Source organism: Oncorhynchus mykiss, chromosome 1, assembly GCF_057628025.1.
Source record: "Oncorhynchus mykiss isolate SJ-2025 chromosome 1, ASM5762802v1, whole genome shotgun sequence".
Classification (NCBI taxonomy): Eukaryota; Metazoa; Chordata; class Actinopteri; order Salmoniformes; family Salmonidae; genus Oncorhynchus; species Oncorhynchus mykiss.
This window is the reverse complement of record NC_143022.1, coordinates 66,913,983-66,937,341: the sequence shown is the minus strand read 5'-3', so window position 1 is coordinate 66,937,341 and position 23,359 is coordinate 66,913,983. Positions and strand designations below refer to the sequence as shown.

Genomic DNA, 23,359 nt, shown 5'->3' with positions numbered 1-23,359 from the left:
AATCTTACTGGCAGCAATATCCTTGCCTGTGAAGTCCTTTTTGTGCAAAGCAATGATGACGGCACGTGTTTCCTTGCAGGTAACCATGTTTGACAGAACAAGAACAATGATTCCAAGCACCACCCTCCTTTTGAAGCTTCCAGTCTGGTATTCGAACTCAATCAGCATGAAAGATTGATCTCCAGCCTTGTCCTCGTCAACACTCACACCTGTGTTAACGAGAGAATCACTGACATGATGTCAGCTGGTCCTTTTGTGGCAGGGCTGAAATGCAGTGGAAATGTTTTTGGGGGATTCAGTTCATTTGCATGGCAAAGAGGGACTTTGCAATTCATTGCAATTCATCTGATCACTCTTCATAACATTCTGGAGTATATGCAAATTGCCATCATACAAACTGAGGCAGCAGACTTTGTGAAAATTAATATTTGTGTCATTCTCAAAACTTTTGGCCACGACTGTACATATAAATAGGATAGACAGCCGTCCAATAATTGTTCTTTTAATGACACAAATATTAGCTTGATCTGCAAAAAACAACAATGTTAGCTACCTAGCTAGTAGCTAAGCTAGCTATCTAATGAACAGATTTCCAGACCCAAAGAGAGAACTATGGCAATACAAAAATATAATTGCAATGAAATATCAAATGTCATAAAACTTAAGAATAATGAAGCAAGTCCTGGTCTAATTTATTTGTTTCCTAACCTCAGATACAGAGACCTGTGAAAGCTGCTAAACCCTGTCTGTGAATGAAGGTCCCAAAGAAAGTCCTGGAGAGACTCAAGGATATATCTCTCCAATGGGTTATAGGTAGCCTGTATGCTATTGTTTAACTTTTAGAATTGGTTGTAGGACTACAAAAATACTGTTTAAAGTAACAATGCATATACCTAGAACATGCATGCTCAACTTTGCTCATAGAACTACTGGCTGTGCAGGTTTCTGTTCCGGCCCATTCCTGACATTCTGCTTTTTATTTGTATTAGACACTATTTATTTAACTATTCAATCATCTCTTGTATGACATGAAAAAAATGTTGATTCTTTTAATTATGTATAGTGTCTTTTTTGGTCATTGAACATTCCCTGTTTGTCTGTTTTATTTGGTTGTCACTCACTCTCATATCAAATCAAATCAAATCAAATTGTGTTGGTCACATACACATATTTAGCAGATGTTATTGCGGGTGTAGTGAAATGCTCCAACAGTGCAGTAATATTGTCTTATGATATTGCACAGATTTGCAGCTGAAGCTGATGTCCTTGATTATTGGTGTGGGTCTAACAATCCCTGTATGGCTGATGTAGAATGAAACCCCTATCCACAACAGCACTCCATACCCACAAAGCAGCATCCATTATCCAACCAAAACTATTATCTTGGTTGGGCTAGGATAACAGTACTTTAGGTCTCAGGGCGGGTGACATCACCACAAGATGGCTACTAGGGCTTTGTCTCAATTTGTCTTTCCGGAATTGCTCGCATCCTAGCTCCTCACTTGTATTGTATCACAACTGTATTGGAGGAGAAGGTATAAGGTCCCTCCCCTCTGACCTTCTCCAATGGGTTATGGGTTTTGAAAAGGAGGCGATGAGAGGAATCGAGGAAGAATTAAGAGCACTCACCTGTCAACTAGCTCCCATGAGCTACACACTCACCCCTCTGCTACACTCACTGACCTCCTTCTCTGTAGACTGTGAACTCAGTCACTCTAGCACCCACATAACTAATTTGGTGGGTATTTAATTCTGCTACATTGACTCAAATCATACAGTCGTCGGCTGAGTTATACAATCAGTGAGGTAGGAGGTGAAAGGGGTGTGACAGTAGCAGAATTTGCTACAGGTGAGTTCTAGTACCCAATGTGATGTGATGTCATCCCCCTAAAACTTGAAGTAGTGTCTCCTCCTGTCTATCATTAAAATCTATATTTTTACTACTGTAAGCATCTCCGTTTGCGGGAGGATCTCCTCCTGCAGAGCCTTTACTGTGGACACTCTCTAGGGTATTTTCCTTTTGCCTCCATTATCCATGCTCTACCCTTTTGGTTCCAATGCTTACAGTGGATGAGAGATTATTTATGGCATCCATGCCCAATGTAGACAAATGATGGGATTAGTATTGGCCTCCGTGAGCATGTCCAATGCACTTGTACATATGGTTTGTCATTTATATACTGAAACAGGATTAGCAAATCATCACACATTGTTTGCATTTTGTTGAGGTATTTTCTCCATTTGAAAGTATACTATTAGAAAATTAGGAAAAGCACTCACACATCTGAGATAACGTGTGTGTTGGAATCCTTTGCTAATAACTTGAAATAAAAGAAAAGGCCGATACTGGCACTTTTTCTTTTTCATTATACAATTAACGAGGATAACCATGTTGAAGGATACCATGCGAGCCCTACCCTTATACAGACTTTAAGGATGACATGCACAGGAGACTATCATGACTCAGGATATGACCCAGATGCAGACACAGGAGGTGGATAGTACAGTTCTCAGATTATTATTTATAAACACGGGGCAGGCAAAGGGCAGGTCGAGGACAGGCAGGGGTTCGTGATCAGCTCAGAGTAAGGCAGGTACAGGACGGCAGGCAGGTTCGGGGTCAAGGCAGGCAGAGGTTTGTAATTAGGTCAGAGGACGGCAGGCTCGGGGTCAGGGCAGGCAGAATAGTCAGAACAGGGAAAACTAGGAAACAGAACTTGAGAAAAAGGAAGATGGGAAAGCACGCTGGTAAGATCTGACAAGACAAGATGAACTGGCACCTGGTGTCCTACCTGGGTGTATACCTGGTTGACCGGGGTGCCGGCGGTGGAACTCAGCGATGAGGGCTGGGTCCAGGATGTCCATAGTGGGGAGAGGGGGAAAGGGCCGATAAATGGGGGTGATAGTTTGCAGGACTCTATCCGGAAGTGCAGATCCCGAGTGGACAGCCATATCCTCTGCCCAAGCGGGGAGCAGGGGTCCGGTGGCAGTCCGCCTGTCATTGGTACCTGGAAGTGGTCTTGAGAAGAGCGGCCCGGGCTCTCTTCCAGGTATGGCGACAGCTATGGACGAACACCTGGGCAGAAGGCATATTCCACCCACACAAGTTGCTGGCTCCATGTGGTGGGATTAGTGGAGACAAGGCAGCAAAGAGTTGTCTCCAGGTCCTGATTGGCTCGCTCCGACTGGCCATTGGACTGGGGATGAAAACCAAAAGAACAGGATAGCCGACGACCCATTAAGGATGCAGAACGCCTTCCAGAACTGGGACGAGAACTGGGGACCGCGATCGGAGACCAGATCAAACGGCAGTCCATGGATCCGGAAGACGTGCTGCACCATGAGCTAGGCCATCTCTTTAGCTGAGGGCAATTTAGGAAGGGGAATAAAATGGGCGGCTTTGGAAAACCGGTCTATCGCCGTAAAGATGGTGGTGTTGCCATCATCCTACCTTCATCAGTTACATTTAGTTTAGTTAAATTGTTGGCTGCCGTAAGGGAAATCCATCTATCTATCTGGCTAACAAGGTAAGCTGATCGCTCTCTACCTTCACGTAATGCAAGCTCTGTGGTTATTCGTTATGCTAAGTTAACCAAATGTAGCTAACTCCAGCACCTGAGCAAACAGGAAATAAATGTTGTCTGATGATTTTGTTTAGTGGGTCTGGTATTAATAATTCATTTTGTGTGTATAACTTGTTTGTTCAGTTTTTTGGTTGGATCAAGAAATATAAACTTACCATTTTGTGCTAGCTTGACAACTAACTAGCTAGCTAGCAATTATGGCATGCTGCAGCGCCAGATCTGACTGCCTACGGAATCTGACTGACAGTCGTGCTGATCTGCATCACGGACATTTTGGAAGTTGATTCGCTGCTTCTCTCCCATAACTCCACCCCATAGTTACTGTTGCTATGATGAATCCGTGCGCGAGGTGTCGCGGGAGAAGGGTCAGATCGGGCAAGGTGCTGCTGATGGCTAGTACACCTAGCTAAGTTAGATAACTAGCTCGCTGGAAATGGCGAGAGGCAACAGTGTGCTCTGCTAACTAGCTAGCAACCCGTGTTTTACTGTATAAATTAGCTTGATTTGGTTTGTATTTATTTTACTTTTCCATTTTGAATAAAGAAGACTCAGTGGCTACTGGCTAGCTAGCTAGCCCACACTGGCACTGGCTCCTAGCCTAGCTAGCTACATTAACAACAAAGAAGACATCAACGAACACTCCTAGGTAAGTGCCTTTTTTTGTCTTGTAATTTCACATTTGGGAGGTGCATTGAAACAATCAGCTAGTTAACTAGATACCATGGTTATATATATATTTTTTACCACAGCCAGCTAGTAAGTTATGATGCACGGAAGTTAGGTACAGTAATATGTTAATTGTGTAGATAATCCTCTAAGAAATCCAGTGGTCCAAACCTCCGTCTCTGTTCAAAATGTATTGGAGTTTTTTAGCCTTGTATGATGGTCAAAATTAAGGCGACTAAATCAATGGAGGCCAGAGAGAAAATGTGGCCATAAATCAGGAAAATAGCATCATGTCTGCTAGGCTGGATGCTGTGTGCGATAATTAAGGCTACCGGACAGGTTTACCTGTTGAACTCGTCATCTTCCTTTTCAAATCCGTGTGACATAAAACAGTATATAAGTAGATATCGATTTTGAGACATGACATGTAACGTTAGTATTTTCATATTTTAGTATATGCTGTTCATATTAATGGTGGAGTTCCTGTAAAAATGACATTTTTTTACGGAGCATACTCCCAAATGTTTTCTTTTCAAAGCCTTTTACATTAATTCAGCTTGTGTCATGCTAATCTTGCTAGTTGCGACCCACAGAAATAACTTGGATGACACGACCACAAATGTAAAATCCTCAAAAGTTTTGGCGATAAAGCTGCTCTGTCAACAGAGCTCGGTGCTTAATTATCTGATGTACAATATTCGGTTATGACATACAACGTTTTTGATGTAATGTTAATGATATGTTATAGAAATACCCCACTAAGATTCAGAAGATTCATATTTGTCTTGGTAAAATGTATTTTATGTCATCACCAAAGCATGTCATCACCAAAGCACGTTTTCATCTACTGTGGGCAGAGTGGGCTCACCCCCCCCCCCCCCCCCCCCCCCCAGCTCTCACAGTGAGTTAGTGTATGTGTGTGTGTGTCTGTCCGTCCGTCTGCTTGCCTGTCTGTCTGTCTGTCTTTCTGTTTGTTTAGGAGTTTCAAACAACACTTGAGGGCATGTTCAATGAGCAGATGTAGGAGCTCATCCTCATGAAGTTAATCTACAGTATAACAGGTGATGCACTGTAGGTATCCCATATTAGCAGTGGTGTAAAGTACTTAGGTAAAATAATTTCAAGTACTACTTAAGTAGTTTTTGTGTCTATCTTTACTATTTATATTTTTTTTACTACTTTAACTTTACTACATTCCTAAAGAAAAGTATGTACTTTTTACTCCATACATTTTCCCTGACACCCAAAAGTACTTGTTACATTTTGAATGCTTAGCAGGACAGGAAAATGGGCCAATTAACAGATTTATCAAGATAATACGTGGTCATCCCTACTGACTGATCTAGCAGGCTCACTGAACACAAATGCATCTTTTGTAAATGATGTTGGAGTGTGCCCCTGGCCATTTGTACATTTTTTAAACAAAAAATGGTGCTGTCTGTCTGCTTTGCTTAATATAACACATTTGAAATGATTTATACTTTTACTTTTGATACTAAAGTATATTTTAGCAATTACATTTACTTTTGATACTTAAGTATATTTAAAATCAAATACTTTTAGACTTTTACTCAAGTGGTATTTTACTGGATGACTTTCACTTTTACTTGAGGAACTTTCTATTAAGGTATCTACACTTTTTCTCAAATATGACAATTGGGTACTTGTTCCACCACTGCATATTAGGCACTACTGATTAGATGGATAGATAGGTGGAGGGATTGCAAGCATACAGGTATACAGATACTGTACTGTATCTACCTCTATGTTTCCAAGTCAATGCAAGTCATTACTTGGCACTGATTATGCAACCCACAGTGTGTCACACACTGTGAACAGACCTTGTTTGAAGTACCCTTTCTCCTCATAAGTGGTACTCAAATGAGTTGGACTTAAAATTCATATTGCTGAGTTGCGTCCCGATTCTCTTCCTTCTGCCAAATTGTATGCTTGTATACTTTTTTTGCATGGATTTTCCATGGAAATGCCCTTCTTTCCGTGCTTACACCAATCCTATGCTTTTAAATTCATGATGAGAAGTGCACACCTAGGGAGAAGGGTGGAGAATTGAGACGTACTTTAGCCCTTGTGTGCTCTCTCAACCACCTCTACGCTCAGTACTATACTAAAGGCTACAGCAATATTACAAGATAAGGGCTGTCTACGGCATTAAATAAAATTTAATTATACTCATATCATAGTCCCATCCTCCCCCACTGAGTTCTTCTGTGACATTTTGTTTGTTGCAAGTCAAGCTTTTGTTGTCCCCCACGATGAAATCAGAGGGGGGAATGTGGATCTGTCTCCTTCTGTTCATATGTTCGTCACACGCAATATCTCAGACAGCACTGTCTCGATTTAATGATGCGTCTTGCCATAGCTATCCGGAATTTACAAAATTACACTAATTGACCCAAGGCGGGAACTGTAGTAATTAACTGAAATTTGTTAGTCACACGCAAAATCTCAATTGGTGGAGGGGAGGCTGCATTATTCGTGGCTGACTGCATGTTTACTGTTGCCTTCTTTCCGTACCACTAAATATCATCAATTGTCAACAGTTAGGACAGTACCAGAGACTCTGAAAAGTGGCTGATCTATGATATGGACTGGAATTAGTTTGATTCAGTCTCATTTTCCTATTGCTATATTTGAAGGCTACAAAAGTTATTTTTGGAAGAAAAAACTTTTCTATAGAAGTTAATTTGCTCCAGACCTGACAAGTGTGCCTTTCCAACTAATCTATTTTGTGTTCAAACCATCAGGAAACTCTGAGAAGGTAGTGGTTCCGCTGAACAATGGCATTGCTGTGTGTGGACAACCCCAATAGCTCCTCCAGCAGATGCTGCCCCCTCCTGTCTTCCAGATGCTGCTGACCAAGCTGCCCACCATCAAACAGGTGAGGATGCTCTCCCACAGGAAGCAAGGGCTTGAGTGGCAATAAAATGGCCATTCCTTACCCCACCAGTCCATTATTTTTAAGCCCATGAGGGTGATTGTATGAGTGCTTACTTTGACTCGGAGGTAAAGGGTAGGCTTGTGTCCTGATTATACACCCTTCTCCCAAAGTGTGCACTGTCATGGATTTGACAACAATGGAAACTCCTTCTCTAGCCAATGATTACACCAATCCAATGTTTATAAATCTATGGTGGGGGAGAAGGGTGGGGAATCGGGATGCAGATAGTCTCATTCCCTCACTTAATTTGCCTTTGACCACCTTAGTGCATTAGAATTACTTCTTCTGGAAGAGCTGTGACAATGGTGTTAAGTCTAGTTCACTGTTCCTCATTCTTTGTCTAATGTGTGTTTTCATGCCTACCTGTGCTGTAACTACTCAATAAGATCATACTTGGGCAAATTTAGTGAATTAATGGTTGGACCGTACAGTGAACAATAAAAAGAAAAAAGAAGTGGGGTATTTAAATTGTGACTAGTGCAATTGCCTGAGTTGTACATTGGTAATCTGTTAATTTCTGTTCCTTTTTCACAGGTGGTTCCTGGCTGATGATCTGTCTCCATAGCTGAGAGAAACCGAGGAGGAATATCACTTTGTCTCCAATACTACAGTCGTGGCCAAACGTTTTGAGAATGACACAAAAAGTTTGCTGCTTCAATGTCTTTAGATATTTTTGTCAGATGTTACTATGGAATACTGAAGTATAATTACTAGCATTTTATAAGTGTCAAAGGCTTTTATTGACAATAACATGAAGTTGATGCAAAGAGTCAATATTTGCAGTGTTGACCCTTCTTTTTAAAGACCTCTGCAATCCGCCCTGGTATGCTGTCAATTAACTTCTGGGCCACATCCTGACTGATGGCAGCCCATTCTTGCATAATCAATGCTTGGAGTTTGTCAGAATTTGTGGGTTTTTGTTTGTCCACCCGCCTCTTGAGGATTCACCACAAGTTCTCAATGGGATTAAGGTCTGGGGAGTTTCCTGGCCGTGTACCCAAAAGATTGATGTTTTGTTCCCTGAGCCACTTTGTTATCACTTTTGCCTTATGGCAAGGTTCTCCATCATGCTGGAAAAGGCATTGTTCGTCACCAAACTGTTCCTGGATGGTTGGGAGAAGTTGCTCTCTGAGGATGGGTTGGTACCATTCTTTATTCATGGCTGTGTTCTTAGGCAAAATTGTGAGTGAAACCACTCCCTTGGCTGAGAAGCAACCCCACACATGAATGGTCTCAGGATGCTTTACTGTTGGCATGACACAGGACTGATGGTAGTGCTCACCTTGTCTTCTCCGGACAAGCTTTTTCCAGATGCCCCAAACAATCGGAAAGGTGATTCATCAGAGAAAATGACTTTACCCCAGTCCTCAGCAGTCCAATCCCTATACCTTTTGCAGAATATCAGTCTGTCCCTGATGTTTTCCCGGAGAGAAGTGCCTTCTTTGCTGCCCTTCTTGACACCAGGCCATCCTCCAAAAGTCTTCGCCTCACTGTGCATGCAGATGAACTCACACCTGCCTGCTGCCATTCCTGAGCAAGCTCTGTACTGGTGGTGCCCCGATCCCGCAGCTGAATCAACTATAGGAGACGGTGTGACAGAATGATCTCCAGCCTTGTCCTCGTCAACACTCACACCTGTGATAACGAGAGAATCACTGGCATGATGTCAGCTGGTCCTTTTGTGGCAGGGCTGAAATGCAGTGTAAATGTTTTTGGGGGATTCAGTTCATTTGCATGGCAAAGAGAGACTTTGCAATTCATCTGATCACTCTTCATAACATTCTGGAGTATATGCAAATTGCCATCATACAAACTGAAGCAGCAGACTTTGTGAAAATTTATATTTGTGTCATTCTCAAAAATGTTGGCCATAACTGTACTACTAATGTTTGTAACAGTACTGATGAGGAAGAAGAGGATGGATTCATCCATTGTTTTTTGTTTGTTTGTTTTTGGTAAATATATATATCCATACACACATGCATATATAAATACATACACATACCTATATAGACATACATACTTTTTTAAGGAATATACCTTTATTATTATTCCCCGCAAACCCTTCCGCCGATCTCCCAATTGGAGTAAACTAATAACCACTTCTGCTTCTACCTTCAATCCATACATCTTATGCACACTCTACAGACACAGTCTACTTTACAATAGTTCTCTCTTGTTTGTTCTTAGTCCTTCCTCTATTTCTGATGTCCATCCAGTTTGATTTCTATTTGTAACTATGCTATTTCACAAAAGCTCTGAACCTATATACATTCTACAGATCCCTTATTCCCTACATTGTTTATCTTGTTATTAGTCCCACCCTTCAGCTCCACTCAACCCCTCCCATCTGTCTATCAACATCATCCATTTCGGATTTCTACTTGCCATATATTTTTCAACTGTGCTGTGATGCTTCACAAAAGAACTGAACCTTCCTATTCTCATAGCTTCTACAGATTGTAAATTAAAAATAAACATTTTTGCTAAAATAATTATTATATTATTGATTGATTGACCATGGCTTTTCAAATCACCCAGTATTGCTATCTGTAGTGTTAGTTCTAGGCAAATGTTGCAATTCTTCAGCCATTCCTGGACCTGTGACCAAAAATGAGCTACATATGGACAATACCAAAATAAATGATCTAATGACTCTAATGAATCTCCAGAGCTGGGAAGATTGTATCCCCCATATATATAACATTACATTAGTTGCAAGAATTTTGTATAGTAATTTATATTGAAAATGTTGAATCCGGCGTTGTTTTGCGTATCAATTCATAAACCATGTGCCATGGAATGGGTACATCGAAAATCTCTGCCCAACTATTTTGCAATTTATATGGCACAGCTGTCAGTTTTTTGGTCCTTAAATGAAATTGGTATATGTTTTTATTAATCACACTTTTCTTTAACCATTTATGTTCTTTAATACAGGGCCGACATACAAGTTCCTTACTTTTTTCCCCTTCTACTTGCCTCTTCCATTTTTGTGGTAATGCTGCAATTAATTGGTTGTAATTTTGGGTAGAGCAGACATTTCCATATGTCTCTGTTAGCTGCACGTGTGACATAACTCCACCAGTCCTATTTATGATATCATTCACTAAATGTATACCTTTTGTTTTAAATTTCTTTGATACATACATTTTTTTTATCAATTAGTATATTTTAATTAAACCACAATATTTGTTGTACTATTTGTTCCGTCCTTTCAGGTGGATCAAACTGAAATTGCAACCAACTTTCTAAGGCTTGTTTAAAAAATAAAGATATTTTGGAGATTATTTCCTTTTCAAACAACCGAAAGTGAGCAGGTGTAATCTGAATAAAGGGGAAAAGGCCCTTCCTGAATATAGGATGAGACATTCATACCAATTGACTAGAGAACCAGTTTGGATTTAAGTATAACTTTTGTATGACTGATGCCTTTAGTGAGAGGTCTAATGCTTTAATATTTAATCATTTCTGCCCACTGAATTCATATTCGTTATTTAAATAGGCCCTTTTGCCGTTCCAAATAAAATTGAATATTTTTTGCTCATATAATTTAAAAAGCAGGTCACTAGGTGTAGGCAAAACCACAAGCAAATAGGTAAACTGTGATATAACTAAGGAGTTAATCAGGGTGATTTTTCCACAAATAGACAGGTATTTTCCTTTCCATGGTGGCAAGATCGTATCTATTTTTGCTAACTTTCTATAAAAATGTATTGGAGTGAGATCATTTCTTTCCTTTGGGATTTGTATACCGAGTATGTCTACATCTCCGTCAGACCATTTAATTGGTCAACTACATGGTAATGTAAAATGTGAATTTTTTTGTGATCCAATACGTAATATGGTACATTTATCATAATTTGAGAGCATAGCAAAAGTATCTAGATCCTCTATGAGGCCGTGGAGAGACTCCAATTGTGGTTTTAAAAGAAAACATGAATCATCAGCGTACAATGACACCTTAGTTTTTAGGCCACGGATTTCTAATCCCTTAATATTATTGTTGGATCTAATCTTTGCAGCTAACATTTCGATGGCAATAATAAACAGCTATGCCGATAGTGGACAACCTTGTTTTACTCCTCTAGATAGTTTTAAACTTTCTGAGATGGCACTATTTCATAGTGTTCTATTGTTTCCAGTACTTGTCTTATATTATCTCCAATGTATCGTCCATGTAAAAAACCTGTCTGATTAGGATGAATAATATCTGAAAATACTTTTTTAATTCTGTGTGCCAAGCATTTTGCTATGATTTTTGCATCACAACACTGAAGTGTAAGAGGTCTTCAATTTTTTAAATGGACTGGATCTTTATATATACCACTTGGGTCCTGTTTCAGTAATAATGATATCAGACCTTCTTGTTGCGTGTCTGATAATCTACCATTTATATAGGAGTGATTAAAACAAGCCAACAATGGTCCTTTGAGTATATCAAAAAAGTTTTGTATACTTCCACTGGTATGCCATCCAGCCCTGGAGTTTTCCCATCCTTAAAGGCCCCAATTGCCTCAAGCAGTTCCTCCTCTGTAATTTGGCCTTCACATGAGTCTTTCTGTACAGATATTAATTTTACATTATTATTAGGAAAGAAATCCATACAATTAGTTTCAGTTAGTGGAGATGGAGGAGTCTGAAATGAAAACATATTCCCAAAGTACTTTACTTCCTCCTTCAAAACATCATCCGGTGAATCATGCGTGACTCCATCATTTGTAACAAGTTTTAATAAAAAAAAATTGGTAGCATTTCTATATTGAAGATTGAAAAATAATTTGGTGCATTTTCTCCCCATATTCCATCCAGTTCGCTTTATTTTTATAATATATTACACTAGATCTTTCTTGAATAAGTTCCTCCATTTCTTTTTGTTTTTCCTCTAACTTATTCTGTGTCTCTATAGTACCGTTTTTATTGCTATCTAACTGTACTGTTGGATTTATCCATTGTTGCTAAACTGTGTTCAGTCAAATTTATAGTGCCACTTTGTTACCAGAAACAATTGTTTGTATTTATTTAACCTTTATTTAACTAGGCAAGTCAGTTAAGAACAAATTCTTATTTACAATGACAGCCTACCAAATGCCTCCTGCGGGGACGGAGGTTGAGATTAAAAATAAAAAATACATGAAATAAAAATATAGGACAAAACACACATCACGACAAGTGAGACAACACAACACTACATAATGAGAGACCTAAGACAACAACATAGCATGGCAGCAACACATGACAACACAGAATGGTAGCAACACAACATGACAACAACATGGCAGCAGAAAATGGTAGCAACACATGACAACACAGCATGGTAGCAACACAACATGAGAGCAACATGGTAGCAGCACAGTGTACAAACATTATTGGGCACAGACAACAGCACAAAGGGCAAGAAGGTAGAGACAACAATACATCTACGATGTTCAATAAGGTATTCTGCAAATAGAATTACACTACAAAAATGTTCTTATTCAGTGAAGTTCTGCACATCGTATGTTGGAAACCATTACAAGAAAACCTAGTTGTTTCTTGAACACTAGTGATTTTAAGGACAAGAATAACTGTTACCTGTAGGACCATGTCTCTATCACAGGTCACTAATAACCTACTTTTAAGTTGTGCAAACTAATTGGTATAACATGGGCATGACAAATCAATCAACTAATTAAACAGTGTTATTGGCTATTATGTCAATCAATCTCCAGTCGACATTCTCAAGGAAAAGGTCAATATTCATTATAGCTATACCGATGACTAGCAGCTTTGCCAGCTTTGTAAGTCAGCTTTGTAAGTCAAGAAACAGCTTTACTGTTTCAGAAAATATGGTGCCACAGTGCTGGAGAGGCAGAGCAGGCAGGTGGGCCTCCTATCTCCTGATAACCTGAGGATGCCCACTGGCCGAGATGACAACCAGCAGTATTTGTAAAGGCTCTCTCACCAAGGACTGTAAAGGCCAAAGGGGTCCTTCTCCCACAGTCACTGTTCCAAAATGTGTTCGACCAGAATGTTTGCAGTAGGTTATGTCCATCTACTTAAAATGGTGGCAATTACACACAACTTGCTACTTTCCATATATGCATAGCCATTGATGTGTTTTAAAAGGTTGTAAATGGCTTTGGTTATGTTGCATTGAAGCTATCTCGCTAAATGACCACACAAGTTGCTAGCTAGCTTATTAGCCTGGTAGCTAACAGAGCGAGATACTGAAGCTATTAGTTCAGAGGATACAATCAACTACTATTTTATACAGTAACAAACAAGTTGATACTGCAGCTAGTAAGCTAGCTACATGAATTAGCAGCTAGACTGTTAGCTAACGTTAATTTGCAGCATCTCTCACAACCTGTCTCTCCTTTTCCAGCAAACTGCTCGCACGCGTTGACTGGTCATAGCAACATTAACAGCTTCCAAAATGTTTGTGAGGCAAATCGGCGCGACCTTCAGTCAGATTCAGCGTGGCAGTCAGATCTATCACTGACACGGGATGTTTACTGGGGAACCTCTTTCCCGTGCATATAGAACGTGTTATTGTTTTGACACTTGAAAAGATCAATAGGGGTCTGGACTTATGAATGTGGCCAAGACACTGAGGGGTGCCTAACAGCATGCCAAACAGCTGCTCTGGATCTAGGGTGGCCTCAAAGTGAAAGAAATGGGATGCGACTAAGTACAGATGAACCCAGTGCTTGACTTGGCAGGAGCTAAGAACCAGGATCTCAAATGTTCTACTGCTTGTTCCTCTTATAGAATATTAGCTCAAAAGTATTGTGGAGGTCCTGCGCCAAAATATAAAACTGTACCCACACCTATTTCTGTCCAAGTCAAGCACTGGCTGAACCAGTGTTTGAGGATAAGAGCCTACATCATGTGAAGAATCACGCCCATTTCATTTAGCACAAGTATTGGCAAATCCAAATCTATAAAATTCTTGTAAAATATTTTTCTCAATTAACTTTTCTTTCCTACTGGTTGGAAATGTGTATCTTCCCCTCCCCATTCTGCTCTCACATAAAGAATCTGCATGTTGTTCAAGGCAGAGCATAATTCACTGACGCACTCTCAGACTGTGGGCAGGCATGATGAATGCCCCCCTGGGCTGCTAAGGAAGTTAGTTTGTCATTGTTGCCAGTTAGTTCATCATCAGAGTGATGAACAGTTGTATTTGGTGCAGCCAAAGGTTTAGAGGGAAATAATTAATATATGGTAACAGGAGGCTGTAAATATAAAGCACTTTTATCTCGCTCCAAGTCTTCATTCTCTAGATCTGTTCAATTCAACCTGGCAAACAGTCGTTAAGGAGCATAAGGTAAATACAAATGAAAGAGCACACCATTAGACACAACAGCAGCGTGAAGGTAATGTTTATGGTAGCTTCGCTTTCTGTTGATCTGCTACTCTGAAACAGTGATAGGGAGAGTTAAAAAGTACTACATTTTTTTCTCGATATTCATTGGCTGCTGCCTAACTCAAATGATTACCTTCATCTGGTTAACAAAATCAATATTCTATGATGGGATAGCCATTATGAGTTTACATTTGCATCCATTAACTTCACACTGTGGACACCACAGACACAGATATTTGACAGTGCTGTGTGTGTGCCTATGTATATGTCAGTACTTGTGTGTGTTTGGCTGGGTCTCAATGCACGTGCGTGCCTGTGTGTTGGACTCATTCCTCCTCTCTGCTGACGGGCTGACTGCTGCATGCCAGGGTTCAGCTGGAATCAGTCAGCTTGTCGGATCATCAAACACCGTGATGAAATCGCAGAACCCCCATTATGCCGTTTAGAAGTACGATGGGAGATGATTCATTTCGGAAGCTTTGTTCTGGGGCCTCATTATTATGTTTCTTAGCTATGTAGACAGCCGTATTCCTCTGCCTTTCTGACATATCATTTATTGACATGTTCTAGGTGTGTAGGTGGAAAGTGAGGGATGTATTTATCTTGGCCAGGTTGCAGTTGTAAATGAGAACTTGTTCTCTACTGGCCTACCTGGTTAAATAAAGGTGAAATAAAATGTATGACCTCTGTGTCCCAAATGGCACCCTATTTATTTACATATGCTCTAGGTGTGTAGGTACAAAAGTAATACACTATATAGGGAATATGGTCCCTGACTTAACCTCGGTCTCCTGCTCAAAGGAACAACATTGGAGAGCCCCATGTGGCGCCATTGCGTCGGTGGCATTATATGTGCATAATAACCACTTCTTACAACCTCATACACTGTATACCCTGCCTTATAAACCTGACTTCAAAACACATCCCGCTTTCACTTGCTTGTAATTCTAACCTAATATTATAATGATGATTGCTATAATCCTGTATATTTCAAATGATTACATCATTTGACTTCTACTGCAGATATAAAAGTTAACTCCCACACTGGCCCTCGTGGAGGTCCACTGTCAACCAGTATGCTATTGATTTAGACTTTCATTTAGCTGATGAATGATCAAACCCCCCAATCTCCAACATGAATATGCATGTTTCTACACTTTGATGTAATGGTACATTGTCAGTTATGAGACGTTACCAGTTGCTCCCTTAACTCCCGCTCTGGTGCCCTGCAATGAAATTGTTAAGTCACTCAGCTTCATAACCAGGTTACCATGGATACACTTGAAACGGTGTAGCTATACCTCCTCTTTGCTGCTGCGTCATAAATTGGGAAAGGCACTATGAGCCAACATCTCTCAATGGTTATTGCTATAAACGAATATGGCCCATACTTCATGGAAATGTGAGTCACAATATATTATACATGTGCTGTGCTGATAATTACAACGCGATAGATGTGTCAATTTCAGGCTGTTGTGAATTCAGTGTATGCAACTGAGTGGTACTTAAAACACTACACTCACTGAAATTACAGCCCTTTCAGTGGACTGACCACAATTGAGGGGACTGTCATAAAGACGACACACAAAAAGTGAAAATGTGATAGTACCTGGAGAGGTAATTGAATGAGTAGATATGTAGAGTACACCCCCAGGTCACTCATTCCACCTCCGAGCCAAATCTTAAATTACAATCTGCACGGCCACAAAGCAGCTACTATTGTTTAAATTAAAATCACATTGTTCTAGAGCAATAGGCTATCTGGTAGTGATAGTATCGCAATATTATTTGTTGATGATATTATATTTGATTCTCTGACTCCCAAGTAAAACATTTTTTTTTTTTTTAACGAACAAATGATCGGTTTTAAAATTCCATTTCAATTCACAATGAACCCTCGCGCTGCTGCCAGCAACGGATTGGGTCTTAAAGTGCGTCCCTTTCAGATGGTTAATCATTGGACCTGTACTACCATTACTGTACTTAAATTCCACCTCGCAAAGTTTGTATTGCCATACAGGATGTTGCTGTTGAACACTGTTGAACACGACGACGTGGTGGTGGAGAGTCTACTCCAAAATAATTGATTCCTCGAATCCCTGCACGTCGACTCCCGGTGTCGACTCTCATTTCTGGGTGTCAACATTCGATTCCACTTGGAACAGAGGCGACTGATTAGTTGCCGTACTTCCAAGAACACAAGCAGACATCTTTCATAGCGAGCTAACAAAGGAACAGATAGAGATGGGAGGGGCACAGTGTAGGCAGATCGGTCACCAGGCAGACAGTCAGAACCGTGCATTAGGCCTATCTATTGGCAATCAAAAGTATCTCGCAATGACATTATGTATCTCGCAATGTCTCGCAACTTCAGTAAAGCAGGGCCTATCAGCAATGAATAGGATAATATTGATATGAGCGAGATGCAGCGCTTCGCTCTCACACAGTCACACACTATATGCACATGTGCACGGGTTAGCTTCACACTGTTCACAGCGTGGTAGCCAGGGCACTATAAAACAGCAGAGAAGTTGAGCTTCAGCTCTTGGTTGCGGAAATTGACCCACTACTATGCTGCTAACTTTCTGCATCTACGTTATATCACTGAGTCTACTTTTACATTTCACAACCTTCCCCAGGCGTTTATAGTCTATTGTCAAGTTAGGCTATAACACGGAAAATAATATGTTTTGTGATATCTGCACTGTGATTTAAATCTCTACGGGATTTTTCTGAACGTTAAAGATCCCTTTTTATTTTTATTTTTTTTAAACATTTTAATGTTGAAAAGTTTTCTCAGCCCCAGTATCTGTTTGCAATACATATAGAATAGTGATACATAATAGAATCGCAATACATACCAAATCGGCACCTATATCGCATCGTGAGATTCCTGGCATTTCCGAGCCATGTTATCTGGGGAGATTACTATTTAGTATTAACTCTGAGAGATGCTGCTAAAGATGCACAAGTTGGTAGTAGTGACAAATATTTAATGCCCCCTGTTTTATTATTTCTGGCAACAGAGACCCTCTTTATGTCTGAAACAATACGGTCTCTTGGTCTCTTTTTCGATTGGCAGAAAAAGGAGGATCTGTAACTAAGTCAGGGACCAGTAGTATGTGCTTTATTGTACTGTTATTGTTGTCTTTTTGCCCCACAGCCTCCTCGACTAAAATGATGAAGGTTAAAACCAATCGTAGAGTAATGGAATGCAGAGATCGGACTGAATGGAACATTTTTTTTCTTCTTCTCTGGAGTGGGCCGAATGAAGACACACCCATATGACAGCCGAATCCAAAGTTGTGGCTTTATTTCACCTTTATGGCAAGTCTAGCCGTAGCAATCCCACTTCATCAAAGTGATAACCAACTGTTATTACAGCACCAAGTGTCCAATCATCCATCGTTTGTCTGAGCTTTGCAGCTGATAGGGCAAGGATATTTGGTGCCCGAAATTTCCCGAACTTTGGAATAATTCCATACGGCCATGTACGTATGTGGGCAAAATCCTCACATGAGCAACAACAAAAAATGCTTTGGGCTGGATCCTGGCTTCATGGTAACCATTCATATAGAGTGTTTCAGAAAATGATGGATTGCAAGTCATTCATTTTAATAAGGTGGACTGCCACTCAAGTCATTCAGCTCTATTGTGAGTGAACGCATCATGTACTGCATGAACAGGTATTGAGTGGTTTAGGGAATTAAATGAATGACTGAATGAATAACTTACATTTTGAAATTTCACTATTAGATGACAGCCGTTGTCATTCTTTCAGGGACTCAATTTGTCTTTCACTCCTTTTGATTTAAAATGAATATGGAGTGTTTTAATGCATCACAACGTTTACAGTACTAGTACAGCCTCTTCTTCCTTGCGACATTCAAGAAGCGTGTCTTTGTTCAGCTAAGATCTATCTCAGTACTGCAGTGCAGTCTATAAGAAAAATGCTCCCGGGGCAAACAGCTCTGTCACCCCAGCTGTTTAATTTACTAGGAAGAATTATATAAATACAGGCACAGTATATTCTATGTACCCACAGAGAGGCTTCATTTCTAACAGTTTGTCTTTGGATGAACCAAACAAATCCAATGTTTATTGACTAGGAATGATTGTCAAACCTGGCACAGCATAGTCCTATGTACTTAGGCTCTTAATCATTTATAACAGTTTCTCTTAGCTCCTTTGTAACTCAGCTGGGAGAGCATGGCACTTGTAACGCCAGGTTAGTGGGTTCAATTCCCGGGACCACCCAGGCGTAAAATGTTTGAACGCATGACTGTACGTCCCTTTGTATAAATGTGTCTGCTAAATGGCATGTTATTAATCCAACAATATGATATTTGCCACATATTTTAACATGTGGAAAGATCGTTTCATAGTGTATTTCTCTCAAAAGTGAAAGAAAAATAGTGGAAGACAGTTCAGAATTGGGTACGACTGTGTAAGAAGAGAAATCTGTTTCCAAGACATAGCAGCCACAGTGTTCTGTCTCCACAGAGCCTGTTGTGTTTCCTGCCTCACTCCAATCTGCTCTCAATCCAAACCTTGTCTGGGGGAAGCAGCTCGTTGGCATAGCAACCATGTAGCCTGTTTAAATTTCTCTCACTATGTGAGTGAGTAATGCTAACAACACACCACTGAGCAGAACTATAATGCTCAAGAGAGATGGGCCATTTAAGCTTCAAACATGGCAATCATTTTGAGAGAATTATGTATTTTTGATGTGGAGTCATCATATTAGATTGTGCTACAGCCTAACAATTGCTAGAAAGAACTTCTAAAAAGGAATTCCCATGTTCTCATTATGCTTAGTGTAAGCAAATGATGTTACTTATCACTAGACATAGTGCGTGACAGTAGTCTTTCAGAAACACATGCTTGCGCACACACAAACAAATAAACACGCGAACAAACACAAGGATGAATTTTCTCTGACTCACATTTACCTAAGATTTGGCTCGAAAAAGTGTCGTGTTCATTTTTACAGCTGAGAGATATTAATTTTCATGGCACTTTAGCTTGACATTAATTTGAGTGATCTGATTACATGGCAATAGAGCTCATACGGACAGACTGACTCTCTCCTATTGCACTTCCCTTGACATCAACACAACCGAGTTGTTGTTTTGCTTGAAAAACATTTACGGGAGTAATTGTTTGTTGGACCTCTCGGTGTAAATGTCTTCTGTCTGCCAGTTATCAGAGATGGCTCATAATCCATTGTGGACCTGAGGACGGAGCCAGTGTTAAGCATGGGCACACTCTAAGCTTCTGATTCACTGTTTGCCCTGGGGCAGGTCTGTGGCTGAGTTTGCCCTGTAGGCCTAGCTGATAGCATGTATGGCCTTGCATCAAGGAGCAAGAAGGGGGAGTAGAGTCAGTGAGCTTGTGTGTGTGTGTTTGTGTGTGTACATGTGTATTACCTATATCCATGTAGGCAGCTCACCGCCGACAGCCAACCTTGAGGGAAATGAGAAGTGACTCCTGGCATTCGCCTGGATGACCTCTGTGTGAAATGTGAAAACAACAAGAACTAAAAGAAGCATGTGCTCTCTGAGGTATAGGCTATAGAGAGGCTACAGCATGCCACGTTTCAGGAAGGGGAGGGGATCAGGGAAGGTCACACGGTGGCGCTGCGCCCAGTTAAATAACTCTGAAGTGTGAAGTCCCCAGCGAGTTCTTCAGGCGAATGTAGCCTAACTACCTTCTTAGGTCGTTCCCGGAAGGACTTAGAGCGTTTGTTAAAGCAAGGCCTTGTGCATGCCATAGACAGCACATTCCCAGGGCTATAAATCCCTTTGAAATGTCTGGTAAAAAGGATGAAAAGATGCAGAGAGAAGATGGGCTCGTGAGATAAGATATCCATGCAGTGTTGTGGTATTTGAAACTATATGTGTTATGAGGTGAGGTCATCTGTCATTCCTTACCGTTTGAGATCTGTGCCCATCATAAAACGTCTCGGAGTATGACTGCTGATCTAGGATCAATTTGGTCTTTTAGATCATAATGAATAAGATTATATATGGACACTGAGGAACTGATCCTTGATCAGCACTCTTACTCTGAGACCCTTTGTGAATATGAATCCACATCCTTGAGCCACCCCTTCAAGGATTCCACTATCCTTCACCTGTCCCCGACGACGTCACAGATCAAATCCACTTTGACGCAGCCTGGGGTGCCTTTTATCCCAGAGATTTTTAGATATAGACTGCTTGCTTAAGCCTTTCTGGAGGAAAACCATATAACCTAAATGGTATCTCTCTCTGCAGGATGAAAATCTAAAGATTCATCTATCTCTGCAGGATTTGAATCAATAGCCTTTCAAGTGTGAGTAAATGCAGAAACGAATAACTAACTAACCCTTAAAACCTCTTTGGACTAGGGGGCAGTATTCTGATGTCTGGATGACGAGCTTAGCCAAAGTTTGGACACAAACTTTTGACTGGTACTGTATATACAGTGCATTCGAAAGGACTCAGACCCCTTGACTTTTTTCACATTTTATTACTTTGCAGGCTTGTTCTAAGATGGATTAAATAGTTTTTTCCCCCTCATCAATCTACACACAATACCTCATAATGACAAAGCAAAAACTGTTTTTAGACATTTTTGCAAATAAAAAACAGAAATATCACATTTATTCAGACCCTTTACTGAGTACTTTGTTGACGCACCTTTGCTAGCGATTACAGCCTCGAGTCTTCTTGGGTATGATGCTGCAAGCTTGGCACACCAGTATTTGGGGATTTTCTCCCATTCTTCTCTGCAGGTCCTCTCAAGCTCTGTCAGGTTGGATGGGGAGTGTTGCTGCACAACTATTTTAAGGTCTCTAGAGATGTTCGATCGGGTTCAATTACGGGCTCTGGCTGGGCCACTCAAGGACATTCAGAGACTTGTCCCGAAACCACTCCTGTGTTATCTTGGTTATGTGCTTAGGGTCGTTGTCTTGTTGGAAGCTGAACCTTCGCCCCAGTCTGAGGTCATGAGTGCTCTGGAGCAGGCTTTCATCAAGGATTTTTCTGTACTTTGCTCCGTTCATCTTTCCCTCAATCCTGACTAGTCTCCCTGTCTCTGCTGCCGCAAAACATCCCCACAGCATGATGCTGCCACCACCACGCTTCACTGTAGGGATGGTGTTGGCCAGGTGATGAGCGGGGCTGGTTTCCTCCAGACATGACGCTTGGCATTCAGGCCAGAGAATATAGTTTTCATGGTCTGAGAGTCCTTTAGGTGCCTTTTGGCAAACTCCAAACAGGCTGTCATGTGCCTTTTACTGAGGAGTGGCTTCCACCTGGCCACTCTACCATAAAGGCCTGATTGGTGGAGTGCTGCCGAGATGGTTGTCCTTCTGGAAGGTTCTCCCATCTCCACAGAGTAACTCTGGAGCCCTGTCAGAGTGACCATCGGGTTCTTGGTCACCTCCCTGACCAAGGTCCTTCCCCCTGATTGCTCAGTTTGGCCGGGCGGCCAGCTTTAGGAAGAGTCTTGGTGGTTCCAAAATTCTTCCATTTAATAATGATGGAGGCCACTATGTTCTTGGGGACCTTCAATGCTGCAGAAATGTTTTGCTACCCTTCCCCAAATCTGTGCTTCGACACAATCCTGTCGCTGCGCTCTTAAGGGCAATTCCTTCGACCTCATGGCTTGGTTTTGCACTGACATGCACTGTCAACTGTGGGACCTTATATAGAAAGGGATGTGCCTTTCCAAATCATGTCCAATCAATTGAATTTACCACAGGTGGACTCCAATCAAGTTGCAGAAACATCTCAAGGTTGGTCAATGGAAACGGGATGCACCTGAGCTCAATTTATAGTCTCATAGCAAAGGTCTGAATACTTATGTAAATAAGGTACTTTTTAAAATTAAGTTTGTATACATTTGCTAAAATATATTTTAAAAACTTGGTTTCACTTCACAATTATGGTGTATTGTGTGTAGATTGATGAGGATTTATTTTCATTTAATCAATTTTAGAATAAGGCTGTAACGTAACAAAATGTGGAAAAAAGACAAGGGGTCTGAATACTTTCCAAATGCACTGTATACATGTCTTATTGTTATTATTATTTGTTTTTATAAGGACTAGCTAAAAAAATAAGATCAAATGTACAAATTATCCAATGGAACAAGTTTGCTCCATGGATCAGCTGGCCAAGCGGACATAAGGCTGAACACAGGACGGAAACGACCCCTTAACCATAATATATGTGAGGGAAATAGCAATAATATATGCCATTTAGCAGCCACTTTTATCCAAAGTGATTTACAGTCATGCCTATAATACTCTCTTTATTTATGGGTGGTCCCGGGAATTGAGCACACTATCCTGGCATTGCAAATGCCATCTTATACCAACTGCGCTACAGAGGACCACTATGACAAGGGGGATGGGATGAGAATAGAAAATAAGGAAGAAAATGTTCATCTTTCCCATGTTTCAGCACAAGGGACAGTTCCAGTCCCTTCTCTTTCCTCACCCAACTCTTGCCCCTTCCCTTGGTACTAGCTGGTGTCAGGCTTCTTTGACGTCACACACATCCATAACCTCAACAGACGTCATGCACCTATAGAAGTTTGAATGCTTTTTTATTATGTTGTAGAATCATGGTTTTACCCAACACTGTTTCTCTGTTGATTATTCTCCCTGAATATCCGCAATGGTAAATGGTAGGTGTCCAAATAAATGGATGGATAAAAACACATCACTATCTTGCTGTGTTGGAGTGGAAACACATTCGCATAGCAAAAAGATGCATTTATGTTGTCATAATAATGTATAATATTTAT

General features: G+C 40.7%; 1 protein-coding gene across 2 annotated transcripts in view; it reads left to right on the top strand.

The window, feature by feature from the left end:
* LOC110526836 (adhesion G protein-coupled receptor A3) overlaps nt 1-23,359 on the top strand; it is a 286,855-nt gene that overhangs the window by 187,463 nt on the left and 76,033 nt on the right. The gene's annotated exons all lie outside the window — the stretch shown is intronic.